Genomic DNA, 22,907 nt, shown 5'->3' on the forward strand with positions numbered 1-22,907 from the left:
GACAACAACATGTGACAAATTATTCAGTTTTAATATTAATTTAACCAAAACATGCAGAAGTAGTGTGTGAAAAACTAAGTACACCTCATTAATCAATAGCTCGTAGACCATCTTTAGCAGCTGGAGTTGATTTTACAGAGAATAATGTTGCACGTGTTGTTAAACACAATGAGCAACTCTGCACACTCTCTACATAACACAGTAATAGAAACAATGGAGTGTTCTCGGTCAGAGGCTTCTTCAGGCCTGCAGCAAGTCTTTGCTACCATAGTCTGTGGTATAACCACTAAAAACAGACTTATGATGACTATTGTTTTCTTATTTCATTCAACTGCAATGATTTGCCTAGTTTCCCTTCAGCAGTTATTAAGTCTCTATTGTTGAGCCATATCTTTAGTCAACCATTCTGTTGTAGATCAGCCGTCAGACAGATGGACTCACATCTGACTCTAGAATACGTTGACATGTTCGTGGTCGGGTCAGTGACTGCAAGGTATACTAGTCCTGTGGCTTCAAAACAAGCCCAAATTATCAGCCCTCCACCCCCGTGCTTGGCAGTTAATATGATGTGTTTGTCCTGAAAGACTGTGTTTGGTTGTCACCAAACATGATGCTACTGTGACCGAACACCTGGACTTTGGAGTAATTGTCAAAAAAACATTGTTCGGAAAACTTTAAAAATAGTTTGAAAATGAACTTATAATCCTTCCCAGATTGATGGCCAGTAAAAATTACTGCTATCTTTCCTTTTTGGCTTTGGGTTAACGTTTTATACAGGAGCTCACACTGATGATGAACAATTAATTCAGTATTTTCAGTTGGGGTACCAGGCAGCCACTTCCCATTTTATTGTCTATGGAAGCACAAAACAGTGGGCTTTTGTTTTTGTGATTCTTTTTTCTAACCCTAACCCGTTTGGACAGAACAAGGTATTCTGGGAAATGAAGTGCTGTCATATTGTTTTCCACAATTTGAAAGTTATTACAATTTCAACGATCTGTTTTATAGGGAATGTCATTAATACCGATATGTGGTTAAAAAAAAAGAAAAAAAGCCCATTTTCTATGATAGAGTATTTTTTGTATAAAGCCTATAGAATCATACGTGTATGAGCTTTATTTTGTACTCGATATTGTAAAGCTTTGTTGTCAAATATCCCTCAATTATGTATCATGAATTTATTAGAATTTCATGGAATTACAATTTTACTTTGCAATTGCAATTTGAATTGCAATTCCTGTTTGCAATCTCAATCCAAATTCAAATTCAAGAACTGGATTAATTTTGTACAAGCCTGCTGTGGATATAGAGACAGCAGAACTCATACTGTAGAGGCAATGACAGCTGCTGGCAGGCGGCCAGAAGTAGCAAAGTGAGTTTATGTGGCTGGAGGTGGTTGTGTGTATATGTGTGTGTGTGTGTGTCGGGGGATCGTACAATCAGCTGAGGCTGAGGCACGGTGTGTGGTTCAAAGAGTTAGTCTATCCTCCCTATTTGCTCTCAAAGAGGGCTTTCCCCTTTTATTCTGTTGTAATTGTGTTAAACTATGAGAATTTTTTTTATAAAATAAATAAAATTAAATTAAATGACTTTTTATTGTGCACAGCAGATCAGAAGCTATGTACTTAATAAAGTACTTACCTTCCTACCTGCATATCTATTACTTTTACAGGTTTTTGAGAATAATTAAAATTTAATGGAAAAGTTGAATATTTTATGTCATTTCTTCAGTTTTTCAGCTTATATGATTTATTTTAACTATTTGACATTTAAATGATTTTGACTTGTCTGAGTTCTTAGAAGCCAAAGAATAATTTTCATATAAATTTTCACAAAGTTTCCTCTTGAAAATAACCAGTTATTAATAACTGGTGGAAATGCAGTCATTTTATTATTATTATAAACCTTTAAAAAGTCAAAACTTTATTGATCTACGTTAAACCATGTGCAGCAAATGTGATGGAACATTACAGGGGGATATACTAAATGTTCCAGTTAATGCCTTATTCCCTCCAAACAAACTGATGGATATATTCAGAGTTTACACTGAATTTTATGAACCATTTCAAAGGTTTTTGTGAGTATGAAAGTGGCTGACAGTTTGACAGACGATACTGATGTCAAATGCTGCTGTCTTTCCACTCTGTACAGCTTTTACTCCAAACCACATATACTGTATGCTTTTGCATATTTCGCTCACATCTTTGGGGGTTGTAACCATATATGGTAATTGTATTGTTGTGCTGTATGATTTTTAAAGGCTCCTGCCAGATGACTGCAGATGTAAATTAGCCAAAGGCTAACTCTGGTATAATGCAAATGGCAACATTTATGTTTAAATTGTACATGGTCCCTTATAAATATAAATATATATATATATGTAAATATATATATTTGTTGGTACGTAAAGCCATGAGTCAAGCAAACTGGTTTTGAGTCATGACATAATGCTCTGGCTGCCAGAGGCATCAACTAAATTGCAGAGCTGCCAGTGAAATGATGTTATTCTGGATGTAACATCCAGTAGGCTAAGGTGTCCCTCTAAAAGGATTGTTAAAGACCCTTAAATCACATTCAAACCCAGAAACATTTTAACTGCTGGCATAACAGTGGTTGCAAATAACTGATCTACTTAAAGCCATGCATTACACCCAAAATGAGGACTAAATATCAATATCAATATGGTTAGGCTTTTATATAAATTAGGGATGGGCATTTCAAGCAAAGATACTGAGTTGTTTGAAAACTCCCACCCCAGCCTACTCATAGTCGACAAGTCTTTACTATTCACTAACATCCTGTTGCTAGCATTGACATGTCCACATGCTGTTACTTTTTTATTTAGTCTCCAGTAGGCTGTTAAGTAGCAGTGGAAAACACAAAGTTTTTTCAGTATTTCATAACATTGTTAGCCCATGGTTTTAGCGTTAGCTGCTAATGCGGGAGCCCTAGGTCTTAGCGGTAGCTGCTAATGCGGGAGCCCTAGGTCTTAGAATTAAGTGTGTATATTTGCTAAGATCTCACCGAGCATCAGTATGTTATACTAGAGAAGCGTCACATGAAGTAGATAAACCATACTAAACACATTTGGTGAAGCCTAAAAGTGTGTGCACAGTCTTAAAAAAAATAAAACAAAAACAGCCTATGAGACAACTAATAGCAGCAAATCAATACACTCTGTATCCCCTAACACCCCCCAAAAGATCCTCTGGGGGACCATCCAAAAGCCTGTTTGCTCCTGGATTGAAGTGCTTTTCCTTCTGACCAACCATATTAGTATTCTGTAGCCACTTGCTTGTTTTCAACAGTCATAACACAATATCCATGCTTTGCTTTTATGTCGCACCTCCCAGTGGAATTAGTAGCATAAAAGCAATCCTTGTGTGTCCTGGCTACTTCCAGATGGCTTTGGGAGTGCTTTTATCTTTTCCCTCTGCCTCGCTCCCTCTGTCTCCTTTCACTTTCTCTTGCTCTCTTTCTTCCCCCCACATGAAAGTGCCGTCGGCAGATCTTTGCTTAGCCGGGTTCATTCTCCCTTCATCCGAAAATATAAAAGTTTCAAAGAGCATTTCATGAGGGAGCTCCTCCATAAATGGGATTCATAGCTCTCTAATCTGTGCTGCGAAATTGATCTAAAAAGTTTCCCAGAGCTATTGGCCAACTTACATAATGCAATAAAGGCTCGTGCCTGAGAGAATATTTACTTTTATTACCATTTGTGTCACAAACAATCCCTCCACCCTGGTTTCCCAGTTGGGGTTGTAAAAGAATTCAGATCCTTTGCAAAAAAATGTCTTTATAACATTTTATTCAAAGTATCAAACACAGAACATATCATAAAGCAAGTTTGGAGCAAACTGTCAAAAATGAGACTGCGATTTTATGAAATAATAAAGGAGTAGGCAACATTAAAAGCAATATTTAAGAGATATGCTGTCTGGATGCTGTGTGAACTGGGCAAAGACAATGCCAGATGCATTCAGTGATTATTAATTCATGTGACTGTCACATGGAGTGGTCAAAACCAACACAAAACATGCATTTATCTGGCCATTTACTAAACATGGGAATGCCAGCTACTAAATACAGCCTTGTTTTACAGCCCTGGGCATCAGCTTGGTAACAGAAGAACAACAGGACAGGACATGTGAATGGTCTACTCTCATGTAAATCTGTCCACACTCATGTAAAACCACCCTAATTACACGCACTGTCATGGCACAATGAAGGAGCTGTCAAATGTGAGTGGATGACTTCAATTTCTGCAGACGTCAGTGCATACCAAGAACTCATTACAGAAACTGTGACAAGTGGTAGTGAAAATCTAATAACCAATGTGAATGTAGGACACATTAGTATCTCATTAGTGGAACAATGCTATGTTCTTGGACATAATGCTGTAAAAATTTGAGGCATTTTTTCAAACAAGAACAGTGATTTTACGTTTTCCTGGCAGTCCCACGCTGTCCATCTCATGGATAACTCTTACTTAACTTCTAGGTGTGACTTCCTGTCTGGTTTGAGAACATAATGCTTCCGATATGAAGGGAAGACCATCAGAGGAAGCTCTGATTTGATATGGTTTTCAGCAGGCTGATGGGCTTCAGTGCTTATAGCTGACACCAACCTCGTAAGGACTTTTCATCCGTTGTTGTTAACCCACATGTTTTGTGGCACTTTCACAACTTGATATAAAGTCTTCAGAAAAACAGCAAATGACAATTTTAGCCACAATCAAAACTATATCTTTACTATACTATACTATACTATACTATACTATACTATACTATACTATACTATACTATACTATAGCTTTATCTTGAGCCTCAGCTGGATTAATAAACATATCAATCCCACATTGTAAAAATGGTTATTTATGCATTTACTTGCCAAATTGTTTCTAATTTAACACACTGTTTATATTTACAGTTACAGTGAAAGGTTCAGAGACCTGATAGCTAAATTGAAGGTGTTTAAGTACATAGCAGAGACCTCCCACAACAACTCACAACACTTAGGACAGATCATCTCTGACTCTGAATTAATTCACTAACTTACTTCTCACTTGTTTATACATTGAAAAAACATCCAGAACCAACATCTGCAAAAAGGCAATAATATAGCACTGGAACACACCACAGAGGGCTGGGAATCTTTAGGCTCATCTCTATCTGATTATGATACAGACAGCTGTGATGCGATCAGAAATGATTATGGATGCATCTTTACAATAAACGAAGGAGAAAAACTTCATCTATTGAAGATGAGGGGCACCAGAAAACTATGGGTCTGCTGAAACGTTCAGCAGTTTTAAATTAGTGTTAAAAACTTTTCTATTTCCTGCCTTTTATCGAAACAACTGTTAATTCCCCACACTGGAACTTTATTTCTTGCATTTATCTATTTTATTTTTTTTATTTTATTTTATTTTTAAAAAAAAATTCTTTTAAAGGTTCTTTTTAAAGCACTTGTTATTGCTTCTGGCACCCTGCTGCAATGCTTTTAATGTTTTACGTACAGCACTTTAAATTGTCTTGTTCATGAAATGTGATGTACACACAGGCATGGTCCTCCTTCCATAAAGCCCCCCTTAAAAAAATCATTGTAAATGCAAATAAATGTTTTATTAATAATATAGTAATGTTCAATATAGCACAACACAAATGGTGCAAAACGTAAAAAAAATGTGTTTTTTTTTTTTTTTAAACTTGTCCTGTCCAGCATGGTAGCGGCAGAATGATGGTCTGGCTGCAATGTTGTGCCAAACAAATTTGCTCTGCCAAGAGGAGCTTTATGGGTATAAGGCTTCTCTTGATAATCTATTTGTTTAAATTTATTTATTTGTTTAAATATATTGTTTTATCTTATTTATTTGGTATTACGGAACGTTTTAATTTTGCTGGACCCAACTGGAAGGGACAGAAAAAAAAGACAGTAATGGAGAGAAGTAAAAAGGAAAGTGGAAAAAAGGAAGAGGAGAAAAAGATACGGTAGATCGAGGCAACGACCTTCAATCCAACCTACTACCAGACAACCAACTGCTACACCTGTACAGAAACACAACAGAGAATTTCTTACAGCTTTAACAGGTAAACAAGGCTGACAGTCAATAGGAGCTCCTAAAAAAAAACAAAAAAACAAGACAACATCAATATGTATCACAACAACAACCAAAAGACACACACACAAAAAAAAAAGAAAAAAAGACCTAAACAAAATAGCTTGTGTCAACTGTTTCAGCATGCAGAGGATGTGTTTTTAAATATGAAAGATTATGACCCCCCCCCCATTCCTCAAAGTGGTTTGGTCCTCTTGACGTTTTTCCAACGGGTGTGGCTACTGGCAGCTCTGTGTTTCAGTTCCATGACAGTCTCACATGAGGAAACCACAGCATTGTGTAGAAGCCAGTAAGTCATTTACCTCACCACAAACACGAACGTGAAAAGTAACATTTCTCCTGCTTTGCCCAAATTCTGCTTCTTTTTGGTTTTTAACTAAGACGATGGTTAACCGGCTCTATACTAGTCGCACGTTATGGTACCGTAATGTACCGTGTACCATCTGCACGTTCCAGTAATGTACCATATATCAGGGGCATGTTATGGTACTGTAATGTACCGTGTATCAGCGGTATGTTACAGTACCATAATGTGCCATATACCAGCTGCACACTGTATGCAGTATGCAGTATGTTACTGTAATGTATTGTATACCAGTGGCATGTTATGGTAATGTACTGTATATTACAGCAAAGATGCACTTCTCAGCGTTCAGATATCATTTGAATTACGTTGATCGCGTAAACGGTTGAAGAGTTACAGTGTTTCAAAGAACGTGACGTTGCTGGAGAGATTTCCAGATTTTGAAATGTACATAAATATTTTTAATTTGAGTTTGATGCCAGATTTTTAATTATTTTGTAGACTAGTAGTTATCACCATGACTTGTTCAGATTGAAAGATTTCTCATTTCTTTTAAAGTCAAAGATTGTTCAGTTTTAATGGTTAAGAAAGAACATTTACAAAACATTGTTCTGTTTCTATGAGGAAAATAAATCTTGACAATTATGCATATTAACTTTATTTTAGTTTAATAATGGCTGTGTGATAATGATTATATCCCCTGTGTGTGTGTGTGTGTGTGTGTGGCTGTGTGTATTTTTCAGCCAACCAGGTCAATTGAAATAATTGATAAAAGAAAAATGACAGATCTCCAGCCATTTTTAGTGCTCCACAGCACCAAGTAGAAAGAGCCCAGTAAAGTCAAGGCATTGTGATAAAGATGTCCATAAGAAAGGAATGAAATATGAAAATGTTTCATAATGGTTTCATTAGGCAAAGTCCAGTCAGCTTGCCAGTTTTTCACAGATACAGACAGATGGATCAGACGGCATACAGCAGATAGATGGATGGTTAAAACATTTTATTTATAGACCTACAGTTACAAGTTATAATCTAAATCTATAAGGAGTGTGCATATTTTGTGGCATAGTCGTAATAGCTTGTGTTATCTTTTGTTTGCTGAGGCTACAATAAATGTATTTTTGTAGAGTAGTTTGATGTTATTGGATTACTCTAGGAGCTTTAACTTCATGTAAAGATACTTTTATGAACTATAGCAGAAATTTGAGCAGGTGCAATGAAATTCTGTTAGATGTGGTCATAAAGGAGAATCATTATTACTTATTATTATTTAATATTAACCTTTATTTATACAGGAAGTCCCTTTGGGACATGCAGTCTCATTTACAAGAGAGACCTGTTTACCTAACTTAACATCATGTCTTTGGAGGCCTCCTCCACCTAACACATTGTTGACACTGCTGGTTGATCATAGAAAAACCTGCATACAGATTATAGAACACGGACTAATACAGAACAATGCTAGAACTACTATCATTAGTTTTAATAACATCATTTAACATGCTGAGGCTCAACCCTACAAGGCAAGTTGCAAAGGAGAAGGAGAGAGAGGAGGAGCGAGTTTTTTACGTCCCCCCCAGGAATTACTCTCTGAACTTTATTGTCCCCCCAAAAATGAAATGGGACTTTCGCCCCTGGCCTGAGCGCTGGACTGTTGTAGTTTCATGATCCACCTTTTGTGTTCCTAAACAGTGTTTGCTTAAATAACAGTTATCACATCATTTTAGTTAATTCACTATCGATGTTTGTGTGCAGCTCAAGATCATTATTAGTGGAAAATATGTTGCAGGAGTGGTGATAGCAATATTAGCATGACAACTGTGGAGACAGATAGGAAGAGGTAAAGGTCGAAAGTGAGGGGAAACCTCACTGAGTGGGTGAAATAATGGATTTTTCAGCTACGATGAACGACCACCCAGACTGATCACTCTTGATAGACTCAACGATGATTCAACGTGCTGATCATCTGAAAATAAAAGTGCAGGAGTTTAACAGTTTGTTACACCCCAAAGAAACAAGAAAATCTGCTGTCAGCTTGGTCTAAAAGGCCTCTAAAGGGAGTTCTGAGTGGTGGATGATGCTGCTTGTTGGAAAGTAACTCTTTCAAATAGTACTCTGATCCTTTCTTTGTCCCCTAAAGCATTGCACTGCCATTAAAAACCATGTCTGTGCAATAGCTGATGGAGTTAGCTTTCAGTTACAGACCGCTGCTTGGACAACACTCTTTAAAATGCATTGTGGGATACTTTGAGTCATTCAAATGAGGCTTCTAACCATTACTTCACATTGGGATAACATTTAAATGCAGATAAAGATGTCTGCATCCAGTGGAGCAAAACATGACACACTGTGAAAGCTTTGTGGTCATATTTAGCTTTTCTGCAGATGCTCTTCCATCCCTGCACCTGATTACTGTTAAATGAAGAGTTGGTTTCTGAAATAAACTTGGCCATGGTTACTCCACTGGTATATTGATTGTGTTGTTATGGTACACTAACACACACACAAAAAGATGCATGAAAAACAGCAGCTCTTTGATATTCTGTGAGCTGTCCTGAAGAAAATGTCACACCGGTTACTTTCTGCACCATGACTGTGCACATTTGTGTGTGTGTGTCTATGTTCATAAAGGTTATACAGTCAGGCTCAATACAGGCAAGCCTGTATACATTCACACTCACACACACACACACACACACACACACACACACACACACACACACACACACACACACACACACACACACACACACACAAAGCAACACAAATCCATACTAGCCACAGGCTCCTCTCCAATCTATTTTCTGCTCAGCTGGTTTTAAATGAAGTTATTATGACTCATTAAAATGCCCACAAGCTTGTGGAAGTCGGCCAATTACGATTTAAATTTAGCCTCCTGCCACCCCCCCTCCCCCCGTACAACCAGGCTCTCATCACTGCGTCTCCTTCTGTCTTTCTTCTTTTGATTTTTGAAGGGAGGGTGTTATGAATGAGCAAAGTATTCGGGAGTCCTTTAAAGACCCTGACAACTCCCCCCTCCCTCCAGTCACACACTTAGACGGCTCGTATGTCCACACATGCATGGAGGTTTACTGGACTGCAACATGCAGGAAGCTGAGGGACAACACTGGTCTTTAAGAATACATCTGAAAAGAATAATTACAGTTTAGAAAAGAGATTAAAAACAAAAGTCAAATTGGGCTCATATTGACACGTGCTGTCCAGATACACATTGCAGAAGCTCCTCCAAAAGTGGAAAATACCACTAATTACTATACAGACCTGAACAAATGGACCTTGCCAATACCATAAGTACACACTTCCACATACACAGAAACTTTCTTTGGTAAATGTTGGTTTCTCTTGGTTATCCTTTTATTTTTTTTAAGCCAACCAGAACAAGCAGTTTTTGCATTTATTATTATTGCTGTTGTTGATTTTGCCACCAGATGGGCACAAAACATTCTAAGCTACGGGGTCAGTTCATAAAATTACATAATCTGGCTGCATGCGTGCAAAGACGAGCTATTAAATCTCGCCCTCTCATTTGTTGTTTGTTTCAGTCCTATTTTTAGTTCACTGTACAGTAAATTTACTGCAGTTGTATATTAATACCTAACAGTATCTCACAATGGTTGACACTTAAATATTAAACCCAAACATACAGTAAACAGAACATGCTACTTTGAATATTTGTTAAGAGTTTTAAAATGACAAAAAATTTGATGTTAGTCTATCTTCATGTATTATTATTAACACAGTAATATACTGTCAAACTTTACAATAGTGGAAATGAATAAATTGGTCAACAACAGCAAAATGCTTGAATTTCTGCAGCTAGTTTTCACATTGACTGTATTTTAATAGTGCATCATACAAGCTAACATTTAGCATATTACCATGACCAGTTAAATAAAACGATGGCTTAACCTTGTCTTTTATTTCGAGCACTGTCCTTGTCTCTTGGAATGGGATTTGAGTGACAGATAGAAGTATGAGTGTCTGTGTTAAAATATGCTGAAATGCATCCCCTTCTTGCATTTCAGCGTGTTGGTACTGAGCTGTTTCTGGTTGGTCTGTTGCAACACCGATCAAAACAATTATACAGCTAAAACAACTTAGTAGGTGAAAGAGTAGTAGGAGGTTGAAAGGTAAACTGGACTGTTAAAGCTCTAGTCACTACCCCTTTCCTTATATTTGAGCTTTTTATTATCTTTGCGGTATTGCAGCTTAGATATTGCAGTTGCACCAGTTTCTTCTTCTGTGTAGCTTCTTCTGTTACTTCTAACCCAATAACTGAAAAAGGAACTGTGACACTTGTACAGAGCACCTGGAAATCAATCAGACTAACATCCTTACATCTGAGGTTTTATTTATTTAATTTTTTTCAGACTAAATTATTCTTTTTTCTGATATCATGCAAGCATGTTGACTTGTGGTGTCCACATAAGGTCCACAGGGCACTCACAATCAGCTCTGCTCTTCTGTCATCCTGACACCCGAGACAATTTAAAGGACCCTTAGCCTAAAAAAAGACTCCCGGAATAGCTGGATGACTAGACCGAGCAATTCCACCTGATCCTGCTTTAGCCCCCTTGAGCAATGTTCACTATTCAGCTAGTAAAAGCCCCCCAAACACACACACGACCTAATTTAACATCACACTGCAGCCAACAAACGTCTGCAGCCTCTGCATCTTCTCCTTCCTTTTGAATTAATAGTGTGTGTGTGTGTGTGTGTGTGTGTGCACTCAGCTTATGTGCCTGTGCATACATGTGTGTTTATGGGTGTGTGAGTTCTACAGTATCATTCGAATTTCCAGGAGAGCAAATTAATTGGCAGGCTTTTGCAATAATTGACTTTTACCACACACACACAAGCACACACACATGCTGCTCGCTGACAACAAAGCTGCTGGGAGGAGGGAGGGATGATGAAGCGAATCCAAAATTCAATCGACTGTGTTCTTGTTTTGAGCAGAAGGCACACAGTGTACTGTACTGCGAGAGGCCATAAAACTCTCACTGCACACATACACACTCAAACACACACACAGAAACAGCCTTTGGTAGACACACAGACGTTTCAGAAATCACCCTCCATCAAAACACTTTGTCTCGCATACAAAAATAAGACTTGGCATCAGAGTGGAATACCAAATCAAGCCCATTAAGGGAGCACGGGGCATTCGCTACTTAGCAACCAAAAGGATTTAAAGCTACAACATCCTTGTAATAAAAGGAATAAGATCAAGTCCTCCTGGTTTTTTCTCCACGGAAAATAGAGAGGGCTGAAAAGTCAACTTTGAGCTTTGTATTTATTTATTTATTTTTTTGATGGACAGCCTTTGAAAGTAAACGGAACCACAAACAAAAGGATGGTGGTTATTGGGGTACAAATTAATCTGCTGGAGGCCTTTGTTTGGCAACTGCCTGATTACTTGCATTTATTCTCCAGAAGTTCATCATTTTCACATCTTCGCAATTAGAACCGAGCTTAAACATGATTAGAAATGTACTTCATATATTCCAAAGAATTATACTGCAAAATAAACTCATGTTTTCTCTGACCACTAAATTAAATTTGATTAAAGTTGATTAAACTATTCTATTATCTGCATTTCAATTGCTTTTCTAGTGGTTTTATGTGTTTGCTTTAATGTACTACCGCTAAAATGGCATTCAACAGAAAAATTACCCTTTTAACCAGTCAACATGAAACCTCCAGCAAGAGATCTTTGACATAAACATTAGGAGTTAAATCAAAAACACAGTGGAGAAGCCAGGAAATTAATGAGTTAAGAAGAAGCTGCAGGAGAGCAGAGATGAAATGGAGAAAAACAAAATTAACAGTCCATTATGAAATTTTAAAGGAACAACTCAAAATCTACAATAATTCAGTAAAACAGGCAAGAAAACTCTACTATTCAAACCTCATTACAGATAACAAAAATAACCCAAAATTCATTTTTAAAACTATTGATCTTTTAATAAACACAGATTTTAACAGGTCCTCCATGCCTCCATCAGACGCTGCATGCGAGGACTTTGCAGACCACTTCACAAGTAAGATCAATACTATTAGATCCAGTTTTTTATCTCAACGACATGTTGATTTTAACAGACCTGAAGCTTTGTTTTTACCTGAGGAAACACTGGAGAGTTTTGTCCTGGTTGATGCAAAGATGCTTGGTCAAATTTTCTCCCAACTAAACCCAACAACCTGCCTTTTAGACCCATTTCCCACATCACTTTTAAAAACATTTTATGGTTTCTTTGTGTGAGCTTTCAAACATAGTGAATTACTCTCTTCAGGCGGGTGTCTTCCCTGCTACCTTTAAAACAGCGGTGGTGAGGCCCCTTCTGAAGAAGAGTAATTTAGATCCAAACATTCTTGATAATTACTGACCTGTATCCAACTTACCTTTTTTAAGTAAAATGACAGAAAAATTTTTTTTATTCAACTGCATGAGTTTTTGAATAAACACAAGATTTTAGAAAAATTTCAGTCTAGTTTTAGGACAAACCACAGTACAGAGATGGCCCTTTTAAAAATTGTTAATGATCTTAGATCTAACTTAGACTCACAGAAACTTTCTGTCCTGGTTCTACTGGATCTTAGTGCCGTCTTAGATAAAGTTGATGATGAGATTTTACTAGACAGACTCAGAAGTCTGGTGGGCCTCTCAGGTACTGTTCTTAAATGGTTTTACTTCTATCTCACAGATTGCCAATACTTTGTAAGTATGGATACATGTTCCTCAAGAATCCATAAAATCCAATGTGGGGTTCCCCAAGGATCAATTTTAGGCTCGATACTTTTGTTTCCACTTTGGGATGTCATCAGGAGACAAAGCATTGATTTTCACAGCTATGCTGATGATACGCAACTTTACACCGCCGTGTCTCCTCATGACCTGGAGCCAGTTAACGTCCTTTTAAACTGTATTTTAGATATAAAGTCATGGATGGCACAGAACGTCTTACAGCTCAATCAGGACAAAACACAAGTTTTAATTATAGGTCCCGAGGGCAAGAGAAAGGTCATTTTATCAAAACTACATCATTTTAATCCTTCTCAGTGTGTGAGAAACCTGGGTGTTCTTTTCGACTCTGGATTTTACTCCACACATCAGATACATAACAAAAAAACATCGCCAGAGTCCGCCCATTTCTCTCTCTTGCCAGCACGGAGGTACTGATGCATGCTTTTATTTCTAGTAGATTAGATTACTGTAATTCCCTGCTCTCTGGTCTTCCCAAAAAGTCCATTTCGAAACTACAGCTACTTCCGAACTCGGCGGCACGAGTTCTGACGAGGACCAGAGGGCGGGAACACATTACACCAATTTTACAATCGCTGCATTGGCTCCCCGTGTGTTTCAGGATTGATTTTCAGGTTCTTTTAGTAGTTTATAAATGTCTTAATGATCTTGGGCCCTCTTATTTATCGGACATGCTTTTAAATTATGAACCCTCGCGGACTGTGAGGTCCTCTAGTAGCAGTCTATTAGTTGTTCCAAGGGTGAGGGCCAAGACATATGGCCCTCAATTGTGAAACAGTTTTAAAAAGAGGTTTAAGACCTACCTTTTTAGCTTGGCTTTTAACAAAATTTTATTTGATCTTAATTTATTTTACATAATTTTATTTCACATTAATTTCTTTTCATTTCACTCAACTGTATTGCTTCTTATTTGTTTATTAATCTATTTATACATTTATTTATTTATTCAATCTTAGCTGTTCTTACTCTTTCTTAAGGTAATTAAATTTCCGTTTTAACTCCAGTGTTTTCTTCATGGGGATCCTCCAAACCGGGGGTTTTACCTGCTCTGTCTGGGGGTTGTTGCTGCGTTGATTGCCCTTGTCTGGTTGGCTGGGCCCTGATCTGCAGCCTTATGGCTGTGGTGTGGGCCCTGGTCTGCCCTGTTCGGGGAGGCTGCCGCGGCGGCGGCCCATGTAGGGCGACTGGCTCCTGGAGTGGATGGATCCCCATAATAACATCGTTTCCTCACAGCAGCATCAAGCCAGGTATTTATTTATTACTTTTAATATTTTATACCTGCTTTCAGCTTGGAGACAGAAGTTAAAGAGTCAGGGAGGTGAATTTTTTTTTATGTGTAAAGGCTTATTTTGGTTTTAATATGCATGAATTGAATTGTGCTTAATTTTTTATTTTTATTTTTTTTATCTTGTGAAGCACTTTGTATTGCCTTTGGCATGAAAAGGGCTTTATAAATCAAGTTTGATTGATTGATTGAGAAAAAACTGATTGAATAAAGATGATTGTTGACCTTTACTGGCTGTGTTTTATGATTTAGCCAGACCATGAAAGAGGAAAAGGGAGCTTTACCGGGCAGAATATTAATCCCCTGTGGAGATGAAAGTGGGACTGTGGGCTTTAGGATCTGTGAACACATGATGCAGCTGAAATGAGACAGTAGCTCACTAATCAGTAAAAATGGCATTTGCTTGCTGCCGTACAGATGACAGAAATATTTCATGTAAATGTGAAAGTTTGGAAGAGTTTGAGGAAGAAAATACTTCTCTGAAAAAGCAAAAACATGACAGCACAGATTTGGTTTCCAAAGTTTCATCTGAACAAACCAAAGAACCTCTGGAACAATGTCCAAGCCCAAACACAACATGTCAGCACAAACACCTCATTCTAACTATCAAGCATGGTGGAGGAGGGCTCATTATCGGGGCTTATGTTGCAGCTACAGGATCTGGATATCTAGTGGACCATGAAGTTTTCTAGAGTCGAACGTGAGACCATCTGTCTGGGGTCATGCAACATAATGATCCCAAGAAGAGCACACTAAGCCTGGCTAGTCTGATTAGCATGTGATGGCGGGACCCGTGCGTCAATAAATATAAATAATGTTCATAAACCTCAACAAACTGAAGCAACACTGAATTTCTGCACAACATCAGGAGACAGATACATCTTCACCTCAAGTCAATGTTTAATGTGGTTCTTTAAGCTGCTGAGTCATGGTAAGTGCTTATCTTTTCATACTTTCGGCATTTCGGTTAATGTTTTCTAAAATCAATGACACAGTTTAATATGTTCAGTGTTTCCTAGTCTGAGGTTATATTTACAGATATTTACCAGATATGTGAAACCTTAGAAATGAAAGAGGATTTACTTCCTTTTTAACATGGTTTTAAATGCCTTACTTGCGTACACAGCACCTTTACATTTCCCTGCTGTGTATGAATATATTTCACAATGTTTCATGATGCAAAACATTATTAAACAGTAGACAACCTTTGGAAACAGAAGAGAGATTTCTCAGCAGTGTGAGTTACAGTTCATGCCCACACAGCCACTTTCAGGTGTCAGGTAAAGCCATGCTGAGCAAAATGACATTTAAGGCTACTTGCCATCTAGCCTGAGAGTGCATCTGAATCTAGAGCTGTGAGACTGGTCAGCCAGAGGAGAGGCTTTATTACAGACTATCATCCCTCATGCACTGTTCAGTCAGGCTATTTTTATGTTTTATTTCTTCAAAAACACTTCTTTTCCCAGAAGCTCACAGTGCAGGTACACTGAGTTCTGACTAAGGAGGGCAGCTGCCCTGAGTAACACGTTTCCAATGAAGTCACATTTACTCAGGACAGAGGTCTAACAAGCACTCCTCATCCTGGCCCCTCACCCAGTCTCTGCTCGGCAACTCAAATTATTAGTTTGACAGCACGGCTGATGCTGCAGTATTCTAAGTGGACCCCTGTGTTGTGTCACCTCGCTTGTCTGTCCCTCTCATGTAATATACGCCAGCTGAGATTTCTCCAGCGGCAAGATCTCTGTGGTTTTCGGGCCAGTAAATCAACAGGTCAGGGGAAGCATGGAAGGGTGAGTTTTAAGTTGCAGAGAGGGAGTAATATTATGCTACTAAAGAATGAGCTACTGCCGTTTGTTTTCTCTGTCATCCTATATTTATGTAGCTAGAAAAACAGTAGTGATTCGTGTGCATGTGTGTGCATGAGTGAGTGTGTGCATTCAAGGAAGAACATCAGCTGTGAAAAAAAAAATGTAGATACAAACCGCTTAACACTTTGAGTCGCTATGTTTTTTCTGAACTACTTCTTTTCCCTTGACTTGCTTTTAATAGTACTCCCCCCACCCCTCTCCTTCCCTTCAGTCTCCCGTCTCTCTTCTCACTCATGCTCACACACACACACATACACACAAACACACGTACACATTAAAGAATTTGTGGCCTGGAAGTCAGTCAAGTTTCATTAATTTCTGGGTTTGGGTACAGTACAGTGTGTTCCTGGACTCACATCTGCGAGTGATCATAAATGCTGGAATGCTGGCAGAACATCCAGACCTGCCGGCACAAATATGTCGTCATCACTGTGAGGGAAGAGCCGGCAACGCGCCAAAACAGCCGACCAAGTCGACTGCCAAACAGCCAAACAAACACCACGGAGATGGAAACACAGACAAAGCAGCCCTCCCACCTCGCTGCATTCATATCCAAATTCTTTGCATTTTTCCTCATGTAAACGCTTGGGACATGTACGGGGGTATGCTGCTCCTACACCCAGATTGGGATCAGATTGGAACAAAAATATGGATTTTTAGGAGCCAAGTTAAACAGCTGGTCAGGGATAGTGGGAACTCTAGGCTTGGGCCTAAACCTGGTAAATTTCTTATGTTAATGTGAGCTATAATAAACTTTAGAAAAGAAAGGGCACTTGACACATTTATTTACACGACAATTTCATCACATATAATTTCTGTTTGGAGTTCATATTTCTAATTGTTTTATTACTAAATCTAACGTCCACTTGGGGGAGGCATCTTTGATGGAAATTTGCCATTTTCTCTTAAGAAATCAACCATTACTACCGATTCCCTTTGGGACCGGATAGGAACATTATTCTAAAGTGTACACCTCCCTCTGGAAAAAAAATGCATTGGCTGCACAGGCTCACAGATGCAGGCATAGCCCAGCACAAGCGTCCCGTAGTGGTGGGAGTCTGTGTGACACGCCACACAGTTTATGCTCCTCACCCAAAAATGCCAGTAGATTACCATGTAAAGACATGTTTCCATCAATAATAGATACCCCGAGATAATATTTGTTTTTGGGTAAACTGTAACGGAGCTTGTGAGTAAGCTGCATAAAGATCAGCTCTATCTGAAATAGGTTTTACACCATATTTATTACACTCTGTGCTGTATAAATTACCTAAAAACTGCTGTAATCTACAATAAAAGGTAACCACTAAAACCAAACTGGCCTCTGAACTCCCTTCAGAATAGCAGCATCTCCCAATCTCTCAATGGATTAAGCAGCATGTTAAAGGGGAAATGTGTCTAAAAATACAGACTAACTGTACAATTATAGTTTCCATTGTTTGAATGATAATTTTTGTGTGTGGATATCACAAATTCTTGATTTAATTGAGGATCCAGTAATCAAAATAAGATAATATACTGATTTAACACAATCCCTTCCATTCAGATGAAATCGCAGCAGCCAAATAAAATTCCCGAGTTCAATCTGACTAAAACCAATGTTCTTTTAACAAAAACAGACTGCATCACTTTCTTTATATTAAACTTTAAAATGTTCACAATGTGTAAAAGAAAACTGAAAGAATAAAGAATCAGTTTCAGTTTGGATCAATGCTGTTGGATGTTTGATCAATGAATCGAAGCTACTAACCTAGCTACTCCTAGTCTACAGGCATTCTGCAGACTCTTTTTTCAAACCCTAACATTGACTTACATCTGAAGGTCATTAGGCAGTAGCGTTAAGAGTTTGCCTAAGCACCCGACTGGAAGTGTTAATATTCGTCGCCAGTGGGATTCGAACTGGGTCTCCCGCATAGCAGCCATCCAGCTGCTACTCCTGCTCCAACATTTTTCTTTTTCTAAGTGGAACAACTGAAAAGTTTGAGGGATTTCCAGATGCGAAACGACTCACCTTGACCATGTAGTTTGTCATGTTGTAAAACTGTGCCAAAAAGTGGCTGAATGCAGACATGACATCTTACAGTGGTGCTACTTTAAAACATTAGAACTTGACAGGCGAGTGTCTGCAGCTCCACCATCCAACGCCTCCAATCCCTAAATGCAGACTTCTTTCCCGTCTAATGTGATGCAACAGTTGTCACGACGGCTATTCTGTGAAATGTGTGTTCCTCTGCAGAGATGTTTTTCTGTTTACTGGCACTGAGACTGACTTGGTGCATTAGATTTTTCCATTAATTTGATCTAATTGACCACCTTCGTTTTATTTAGTTTTTTTGACAGAAAGGCTACATAGATGTAGATGGATGAATATTTATACACTTTCTGATTCCTTTGCTACCAGACATAACATTACAGCTCTCGTCATTCAGATTTCATCACTTTTAGTAAGATGCTTTGCCTGTGCTGGTTGGTTCAAAAGGGAGGAATCTCTTTTGACATGCTTCAGGTCACTCCCATACTAACCTGGTTAGTCGATCCAGGGACATGAAATATGTAAACAGAGGATTAGGACTCAAACTAAAAAGGCAGAAAGATGAAATTGGTGGTAACAGAGATGGCAATGTGTGTTAGGGGGTGATTCTAATTGGGATTCTTATTATGCTGCAGCGGTTCACTCAGAAAACCAATTGACTCATATTGGCCTGGTCTGGTCTGCTCCGATTAGCACTCAGCAAATACTCAGTAACACACTGGTGAGACTTAAAAGCCAGATCATTTCTGATGTGGTGAAGAAAATACAGTTTGATGTTGGGTTTGTCTGGCATCAAGGACTTTGACTGACGGGTACTATTCATCCATATTTTTTAGTATTGTAGAGGTTGTGCAGAGTTAGTTTAAGAATCAACTTTCTTTTGTGTACAAGAAGTTAGATTTTCCTTTTAAAAAGAAAATAAGTACATAAGCCTGTTGTCACAAAGACTGAAAAGATTAGAAGCTTTGCAACTGCTTTGTTTAAATAAAAATGTTTTTTGTTGGCACTTGGTGTGCATCCTCTACAAGAAGATTCCTTTTTCTAAAGTTTTAGCAAAACTGATCAAGTTCCAATTTAAAATTGGGAAATTGGGAAACAGAGAGACCACCAGGACGGTTACGATTGTGCAAAACTACTGAAAGATTTTTTTATTAAAAAATGCAGGAAAGTGCAGATATTGAACCCTCTCAGTGGTGTTGGGTTTTGTGGGTGTTGACGTGGTTCTTCTTGATTTTTTTGGGTGTTGCCATGGTTATTCTTCTTCATTTTTGTTAGATCACATTTGATCATGCGAGATAGTTATGTATTATATATATATATATATTATATTATATATATTTATGTATGTATTATATATACATACATCCATACATATATAGTGTGTATATATATATATATACACACACACATACAAATGGGTGTTAAAGTGCACCATAAAGAGGCTAAGCCGAGTCACAGTCCCCACCTATCTAAACCCTCCCCGCGGGTGATTTGGCTCAGAAAAATGCTGTTGGACATTAAACGTCAGGCAGAGATAAAAACAAAACCAAACAAAAAAAATTGAAAAAATAAAAGTAGGCTGAGACAGAACAAGATGAGCCGGGGAAATAGCTGGCACAAGGTAGACTGTACATACTGTACCCTCAATAATGGCAGGCAGCCCAGACTGGCGAGCTGCCAAGGTCCCTGTACAACAAGCACTGAGAGACAGACAGATGGACGGACAGACAGACAGGCAGAGTGTGGAAAGCAGGAGAAGGAGGTGGCAGCAGCAGCGGTGTCTGAAATGCTCCACATCCATAACACGCCGTGCATACCAAGAAGCCTCTCCAGTCTCTCACGCTTCATCTCCCCAATATTCTGTCTGTTCTGAAGGATGATGGCGACAGCAGTGAAGGAGAAATGAGGGGGGTGACTGAGGGTTTTGGGACTCGGTGAAGTGTCATCATTACAAAAAGACATGATAAAATCGAGATGTGGTGTCAGATCAAGAAAAAGTCTTGAAAGTCAAATGGTGGAGGCGGAGAGGTGGGAGGTGGGGGGGTATATATGAAAAAGTACAAAAATAAAAAAGACAACTAAAACTATCAAAGAAGCCTTGCCTCGGCACCGTCTCTTCCCTAACCGTCGCCCGTCTCCACACAGACGCCTTGTCTTTGCCTTTCACGCCAGACCAAAGCGGCTCTGAATCAACACTGCTGTGTGTAACAGGTTGATGCTGCGCATCGACACAGCCGTGCATGGAAGGAGCTAAATAGAAAGAGAGAAAAGTTTGTGCACTCGCTGCCGCTGTTGCTAAAAGTACTCTGCCCACATCTTCCGCTCAGTTTCATCTCTGAGTGTGGAGTGTGTGGTTCTTCCTCCTGTTTTCAATGCTCTTTTTTCCATTTGATCTCCCATCAGCAGTTTCGCCCTCATCACAATGGATGCAAACTCAAAAGTCTGCATAAACCTGTTGATATTACAGAAGATTCATGCAGTAGACATTCTCTCCCTCACCTTCAAATCTCAAACAAGCTACCCTAAATTTTTTATAACATGCCAAATAATGCTATAGTTCATTTGGCAAATATATACAGAAAAAGAAATCAATGCTATATATTCCTTACAAACACAGGTAATAAATAATACATTTTTCAGGAAATTTGTAGCTGGTGCCTGTTTTCCAGCTACTACAGCAGAAAAAGCTCAGACAAAAGAAATCAAACCAAGAAAATATTAAAATGATGGCAAGAATGAAGACAAGAAGAAGAGTAGACAACTGAACCACTAATGTTACAACTACATGCTAGTTGAAGAGTTTTGGTGACAACACTGGGCGCAATAAATAGTTATGTAGTTGTCGGATTTAACTTCATCCACATTTTGCCACCTTTCCCCATGCAGAAAAATCTTCTTTCGGGTATTTTTCCCAGAAAATGGCCAGCTGGAAAGGCACTGACTGATCGCTGCCGGTTCCAAAACATCTCTGGCTCTGACAGACTCAAATTCATTAGGCATCAACGTCTCATGAAAAATAAATTCATCTTTTCCCACAGCTCATTTTGATCTCCTCAGCTTCTGATTAGTGGTTGGTGGTACTTCTGAAAAACACAACCCAAACAATTGCACAATCCTGAAATAAGACGTCTTCAAAGATCCGTGACTAGCTTGACCAACAGAAATAGGAGCCATTGTGAGCAACATGAAGGCTGTGATGAACTGGAGCTGCATGGCTGCAGTTTTGATGTATTACTGGTTACTCTTTCAGTTTTCCTGTGTTATGCAGTAACAAGTTAAATTCAGTTATGTCCCATGCTTGTTTTTTTTTAAATTTTTTAAATTAATTTTTTTTATTTTAAATACCAGATCCAAACTGTTTAACTCATTTACTAAACATTTTCCAATTATAATGCACTTTATTAACAACAAACAATCTACCCCTAATCTCATCACTTTTCCCTCGTATTTGGATGAGGAGAGGAAATAATAAGGTAATTATTATCACAGTTGAAGGCATATTTCTGTTTTTCCTTTTTCCAAGTTAAGCTTTGTGAGGAACTTCTTGAAGATCTTTCAGTCAAAAGAGTTTCTGACATAGAGCTAAAGGTTTTCCTTCCCTCAAAATTAGGACTATAAAAGAGTAAATCTGAAACTATACCCACTTGTGAAATTTCATAGTGGTTCTTTTAAATTTAAATCCTTTACACAACTCCATCACAACAATAAAAAGGAAAGAAAACCAAGAAAATCACTTCAAGGTAAGTAAAAAATTGGAGCTTGCCAACTAGCCACAAAGCTAGCTTTTGCTAATAAATTAGCAGCCTCTCTGTCCATCCAAAATAAAGCTGCTGCCATCTGTTAGCAAGTTTAGCTACTTCTTAGAACCACACAGAATTTAAAACAAAGTTTTCCTTAAATTCAGTGTTTGATCATTTTGTTGTGAAAAAATACAGATTTTATGAGAGCAAAGCAGCAGCCTCGAAATGACTTCGAATGGACTGAAGCTCAATACTTAATCTTGTTAAACTTGTTTCCCTGTCTGACAACATAATAGAAAACCCCATGAATATAAGAGCAACTTTATTGTAAATTTGGCTGTAATCAAGAATAAATTTAGCAGCATTTAGCTTTTTTAGCACACTTCACTTATATTAGAAATAATGGACAACACAAAATATCGTCACTTCTAGATAAAAAAAAAAAAAAAAAATCCAATATGGTGATGACCAAATGACGGCCAAATTGAGAGCTAATCAGTTGTATAAACTCTGTTTCTAATTCAGTTTTTATCTCTGTGATGTGGTCAGTTAGCCCGTATTTTTCCAAGTGACGGTTTTGAAGGGTATTAAAATGTTTTTTTTGGGCTAACTATAAGCCATGGTATATGAAAATTTAAATGACACTTCTCTACTGTTCCAAGTTATTTAATAAGTATATAAATCCCAAAGTCAACTAAATGTTTCTAAAATTCTATAAAGAAAAACAAATTAACTGATGGAAGAAAAAAGAAAAAACGGGTTTAGGCTGCTGATAA

The 22,907-nt window shown here is 38.2% G+C and overlaps 1 protein-coding gene across 3 annotated transcripts in view; it reads right to left on the minus strand.

Moving 5' to 3' along the window:
- Nucleotides 1-22,907, minus strand: part of zbtb16a (zinc finger and BTB domain containing 16a) — a 157,438-nt gene that overhangs the window by 79,012 nt on the left and 55,519 nt on the right. The gene's annotated exons all lie outside the window — the stretch shown is intronic.

This window comes from Melanotaenia boesemani, chromosome 15 (assembly GCF_017639745.1).
Source record: "Melanotaenia boesemani isolate fMelBoe1 chromosome 15, fMelBoe1.pri, whole genome shotgun sequence".
NCBI lineage: Eukaryota > Metazoa > Chordata > Actinopteri > Atheriniformes > Melanotaeniidae > Melanotaenia > Melanotaenia boesemani.